This window comes from Peromyscus maniculatus, chromosome 2 (genome assembly GCF_049852395.1).
Source record: "Peromyscus maniculatus bairdii isolate BWxNUB_F1_BW_parent chromosome 2, HU_Pman_BW_mat_3.1, whole genome shotgun sequence".
Lineage (NCBI taxonomy): Eukaryota > Metazoa > Chordata > Mammalia > Rodentia > Cricetidae > Peromyscus > Peromyscus maniculatus.
Window position 1 is genome coordinate 137,766,140 of NC_134853.1, and position 6,257 is coordinate 137,772,396.

General features: G+C 47.0%; 1 pseudogene; it reads left to right on the forward strand.

Annotated features, from left to right (window-relative positions):
• The first annotated feature begins 3,542 nt into the window (after nt 1-3,542).
• Nucleotides 3,543-5,857, forward strand: LOC102925759 (olfactory receptor 2A2-like; annotated as a pseudogene).
• The last annotated feature ends 400 nt before the right edge of the window (nt 5,858-6,257 follow it).

Sequence of the window (6,257 nt, forward strand, 5' to 3'; positions counted from 1 at the left end):
GCTTGCAGGCATGCCGGGACATCTTTGTCTGCTTTTTGCGGTAGACAGTAGAAAGGGCCATGACATTAGCATCCATTTCTCCAACCCTCTTTCTGTGGACTTGTGCCCGGGATAACTGTGGATAAGTAGGACCCGCAGCCTCAGAAGCCCGAGTCTCTGGCCCTAAGTCTTGGATGCACAACAGACCCTTTCTTGTGTTGCTGGTGTATAGACAGAACCTTCTTCTCAGAGGTTCATGACCCCAGCACAGGTAGGGATTAGGGGGCTTTGTTGTTTGTTTGTTTGTTTGTTTTTTGTTTTTGCTTAACTGCTGGGGAGTAGGAGAGGAAAGTATACAATGAAAGCGAGTGTGAACATTCCTTGGTCTTTGTTCTGGCTTCCCAGCGTCTTCCAGTACATAGATCACAGCATAAGCGTTTTTAAAAAATTTTATTTACAATTTGATTTAATATTATATATCAGCCACGGATTCCCCTGTCCTCCCTCCTCCCGCGCCCCCCTCTCCCAGCCTCCCCCCAGCCCCCCCAGCCCCCCCTTCCCATCTCCTCCAGGGCAAAGACTCCCCTGGGGATTCAGCTCAACCTGGTAGATTCAGTCCAGGCAGGTCCAGTCCCCTCCTCCCAGGCTGAACCAAGTGTCCCTGCATAGGCCCCAGGTTCCAAACAGCCAGCTCATGCACTAAGGACAGGTCCTGGTCCCACTGCGCGAGACAGCATAAGCTATTACTGGTCTTTGACATTCCAGACTCTGTATTCAGTCAGGAGACACAGAGGAAAATCAAATCACATTCAGGAGGCGAAGCTTCTCTTGGGGGAGGGGGTGGAACGGGACGACTCTGACCTGCAGGATTTCCAAGCTGACCGAGCTTGCTCTGAGCTAAGATAGGTCCCAAGAGTGGCCCTCCGGGCAGCAGGAGACCTGACTCTTTGTCTCAGCTCAGCTCCAGACCCCACCGTGCTCAAGGGTGTCTCCAAACAGAAGTTGATCTCCACAGTTCCTCCCTCCCTGGACTTGCAAGGAGGTTTCTGTGAAAGCCCTCATAGCTTCCCACCATTTCTCTAAGGGAAAGAGCCCACAAGCCTGCCTGGGAAAATAGGACCAAAAACAAGGGAAGCAGCGAAGCCAGGATGTTCCCGCAAGTCTTTTCCCTGTAGGCGAGGAAACCGGAAGTGGCCCAGTCAGCGTTTTTGTTTCAGGAAGTGTGCTCTGAAGGCTATGCAGAGAGTGACCTGAGTAGTGAATGACAGAGATGAAAGAAGAAGGTGGAGGAGGAGAGAGAATGGGGAAGAAATACACTGAATGTCTGAGGTGGACATTGGCAGGGCTCTGGAAGAGGGACAGAGGGGTGAATGAGGCAATGAACCCCTGGGGAACCAATGGGATGCAGGAGATGGAGCTGCAGCTGAGGGGTTTCTCTGAGTGTCTGAATGGTCTCATTGGATTTCCTCACAGATGGGCACATGTGTCAGTATCTGTACATACGTGTCTGTGTATCTATATGTACATATATATGTGTGTGCATATGCGCAGATAATTAAACTAAAATCAACAGAAGTTTCTTTGCCTTCATGATTTGCCCCTTTCTCCTAAATATCAAGGACAGAAAGCATTTCAGTAAACTGAGGACTCGTTCTGGCTGAGTTCTAGTGAGCCATGACTTTGCTGCGGATAGGAAACCCTGTTACTGCCAGAGCACGGGAAATTCCTTTTCTCCCATACGCCTCTTGGCCCTGAGTCTCAGTTTCTTCACCCATAAGACGGAGGTAACAATACCTACTCTATATATCTCACAAAGTCAGCATAAGGTTTGAGAGCAGGATCCCAAGGCATTTTGCAAGGCATAGCTCCAGAACTGAATTCTGTAGCCTTGGCTTCTTGTGATTGACACTGATGATGTTCCTTGTCACCCTTCATGTGAGGGATGTCTACTTCCTAAGTCCCGAGAGTCGGGGAGTTGTTCCTAAGTTGCTCACCCTCAAGTAAGCTGTGAATAAGTAGGACCCGCAGCCTCAGAAGCCCGAGTCTCTGGCCCTAAGTCTTGGATGCACAACAGACCCTTTCTTGTGTTGCTGGTGTATAGACATCTGTCCCCACTCACAGCCTGTTCTCACAGGTCAACCAGGCATAGCACTCCCAAGCACCAGCTCCTTGAGGCAAATCTTACTCAGACTTTTGTGTAAAAAAGTGGAAAATGGGAAATGGCAGCATATTGTCCCACTCTAGGCCCCAAGGCAGAATATTCTGACGTCCTTGGCCTACTGCCCCATGGGAAGAATGTTGGTTGCAAACAAGATAACTTTATCCCTATTTTACAGCTGGGAAAACTGAGTCCTGGGGAGATTAACTAATAGCCAACATCACATAGCACCAGGATTCAAGCAAGCCATCGGTCTGTGACACACCCCTCCTACTCTGCCACGTGGTTTTTCCCTATAAGGCCCATGCAGCTGAAGCAAGCACCATTATTCTTTGTGAATAAAAAGTGAGAATTTAATTAATGACTGATTCCCAGCTACCTAACAGTATTGGATGAAGTCTGAGGAGGTCTTGGAAAGGTGCCTGGCCTGTAGGAAGGCTGAGGTATGTGAGATCTTGTGTCAAAGTTAAGAAATCATCTAGGAGACTGGATGTAGACACAAGATTCTTGTGAAGCCTCAGATAAGGCGGCCCAAGAGCAAGCAGGCTATTGCTTGGAGCCAGAGGTGACAATGACATCAGTCTGCACTGTTCTCAGGCATCAGCAATGCAGATGACACCCCCCAGGTGTCCTTTCCCTGCTCACATAGGGAAACTGAGGCTCAGGGGTGTGTGTTAGGATCAGAAACAGCTGAGTCAGTAAGGTGGCTTTTGTAAAGAGAAGAAACAGGGGGTAGACATCCGGGAGAGTGGCAGCTGACTGTGGACATCCTGGGTGACAGAGTGACTTCATAGGGTACTTGTGTAGCTTGGACTTGTGTCTCAGTTTGTGCACCGACAACCATTTAGAGTTTTAAAAAAATTCATTTCTACTTTTTAGGTATTAGAGTTTTGCCTGTATGTATGTGTGTACACTATGCATGTGTCTTGTACCCACAGAGGCCAGGAGAGGGCGTTAGATCCCCTGAAACTGGAATTACAGATGGTTATGAGACACCATATGAGTGCTGGGAATCCAACCTAGGTCCTCTGAAAGAGCATTGGGTGCTCATAACTGTTAAACCATCTCCTCCTGCATGGAGTTTTTACACCAGTATTGATCTCTAACCACCTGACGGGCTGAAGGAAGCTTAAATGCCTTAATAGGAGGAAGACTTTGGTAAGGAGAATTAGGTACAGCTTTTCCAATACTTATATTTCACAGCAGAGGAAACTGAGGCTGAGAAGGAGAGCTCCTGTTGGTTTAGATGCAGAGCCAGTGCTGTCCATGAATCTCTGTTCTTCGTAAACTTCCTGGGAGTGGTTCCAGAGGACAGCAACAGGTAAAGCGGACAGTCCTGTGAAGAGGGATATAATGGAGTTTCATAAAATTTGAACATTGACCACTATCTCTCTGAACACTATCCCCAACTCTGGTGCATGCCTTAGCTCTTCCCCTATGTGAATTCCTGCCTTCTTTTTCATTAAGAATAGAGTGTAATGCAAGGTCCCAACCAGACCTTTGTGACAGAATTCATTCTTCTGGGCTTCTCCCTGAGCCCCAGGACCACACCTCTGCTCTTTTCAGCCTTTCTGATGATTTACCTGATGATCATTTTGGGCAATGGCTTGATCTTCATCCTCATCTGCTTGGACTCACACCTCCATACCCCCATGTATTTCTTCATCGGCATCCTTTCCATGTTGGACTTAGGCTATACCACCACAACTGTGCCCCAGATGTTGGCACATCTGGTCAGCCAGAAGAAGACGATCTCTTACTCCAGTTGTGTGGCTCAAATGTACATTTTCTTGGTGCTAGGTGTCACCGAGTCTTGGCTCTTTGCCATCATGTCCATAGACAGGTACGTAGCCATCTGCCACCCACTCAGGTACAGGGTCATCATGAGCCCATGTGTATGTGGGATAATGGCCATTTTCTGTGGACTCTGTGGTATCGCCTCTGCTCTTATCTACACCATATTTGCCATGCGCCTCCCCTACTGTGGGCCCAACAAGATCAACCACTTCTTCTGTGAAGTCCCCGCGGTCTTAAAGCTGGCTTGTGCAGACACTTCAGTCAACGACCAAGTAGATTTCATTCTTGGATTTAGCGTCATACTGATCCCCCCTATCCCTTATCCTTGTCATCTATGTTAACATCTTTACTTCCATCTTGAAGATCCGTTCAGCACAGGGGCGACTGAAAGCCTTCTCCACCTGTGCTTCCCATATAACCGTGGTCACCATGTTCTGTGTGCCCGCCATGGTCATGTACATGAAGCCTGGTTCTAAGGCTTCGCCAGAAGAGGACAAGAAGCTTGCCCTGTTCTACAATGTCATCTCTGCTTTTCTCAACCCTGTCATCTATAGCCTCCGGAACAAGGATGTGAAGAGGGCTTTCCTTAAGGTAACAGGCTGGGGGAGACCCCCAGAATGAGTCCCTAGAAGGACATGGAAGCTACTCACACTGTATCATCACTGTTCAAGAACTGCTATCACGTGATAGCAGGACCCATGCACACTCCCCCTTCTGCCTCTCATTTCAGCTCTGTACAGGTTCTTAGGGGACCATCCCTTGCTTTGCTGGTGGAACAGGGCACTGTGAAATGTCTCCCAGGCACATCAGTTCTCTCCTTCCCCCTTGTTCTACAGGGCTTACATGCTTCATAAAGAAGGAGATGTCTGAGCCATTGAAACCTTTAACTAAAATAAAGGGAATGGGCTTGGGAGGATGCTCCGTGACCGTGTCTTAAGAAAGGCTCACTGCCTTGTGGAAACCATATATAATGTGAACTGGATACAGGTCAGGGACATGGACTTGAAGAATTCCCGGCCCAAGAGGAAAAATGAGCTGAAACTCATTCTCTGCAATCTGGAGACAATAGGGATGACTTGAGGCCAAGTGCAATCTGGTCCCACAAACCTCCTCAGATTCAATTCAGGCCACCTTTTCTCCTCCTTCATGTCACATAAATTTGACTCTGCCATTGACTTTGTTATGAATTGACTATGAAATGCCCATTCCCCAACAGGTTCATGTACAATGGATAGGCTTTGGGCCTCTGACTGGATCAATGGAATGACTCCTTGATGGATTCATAATATGATGGTGTTGTTGGGAGGTGAGAAAATGTAGAGGTAGGGTGTAGGAGGTGAAAGTAGTTCATGGGGACATGTCCTTGGGGGCTACATCATGCCCTGGCCTCTTTCTGTATTCTCATTTTTCTGATCCCTGCTTGTAATGAGTTGGACAGAGATGCTTCATCATGCCCTCCTCTTTGCATGCCTTCACATGCCCACAGTGAACTGGATTCTCTGAAACCATGAGCAGAATCTACTGTTGCTTCCTTAAGTCGCTTTTCTTGGGCATTTGGTCACAGAAGCATAAAGCTAACTCACACAGAAAACCTTGAGTGATATGCATTCTCTTTCTTTACCTTGACCCAACTCTTGCTTACTCCTATTGTCCATCAGGTTGTTGTATATACTAAGATTCCCAGACTTTCCATGAGCCCCAAAGAGCTGAGCACAAGCCTTACAACCTTGTACTTTCCTCCCATGAGAAAGACTGGCATGGTGGTGAGTGCCTTTAATCCCAGAACTTGGGAGGCAGAGGCAGGGAGATCTCTGAGTTCAAGGCCAGCCTGTTTACAGGGCAAGTTCTAAGACAGTCATGGCTGCACAGAGAAACCCTGTCTCAAAAAACAAGCAGCAGCAGCAGCAACAACAACAACAACAACAAGGCAAATAGTCCAACATCTTAGCTCTCAGCTGGAAATCAAGTTCTGCGAAGCAGTAACCACAGCAATCTGGGTTACTGCTGCATCCTTAAGGTCCAGCATCATACTTCATGCTTTCCACCTTCAATGAAGGTGTTGTGGGTCCTAGAATGAATACTACACTGTGAAAAGTTGATGAATTAGAGGTAACAAAATTTGGGAATCAGCACTTAAACACTTAAAAACATTTAAAAACACTTAAAAAACACTTAAAAAGATTGTTATATATATTAATTTAATAAAATATAGATCAATGGAAAACATGTAAAGTACTTATGAAACTTTACAATGTTCATAACTTGGGTTTTGAAATTTCACCTCTAGGACTCTGTTCTGTGGGAATAATCACAAGTGCAGACC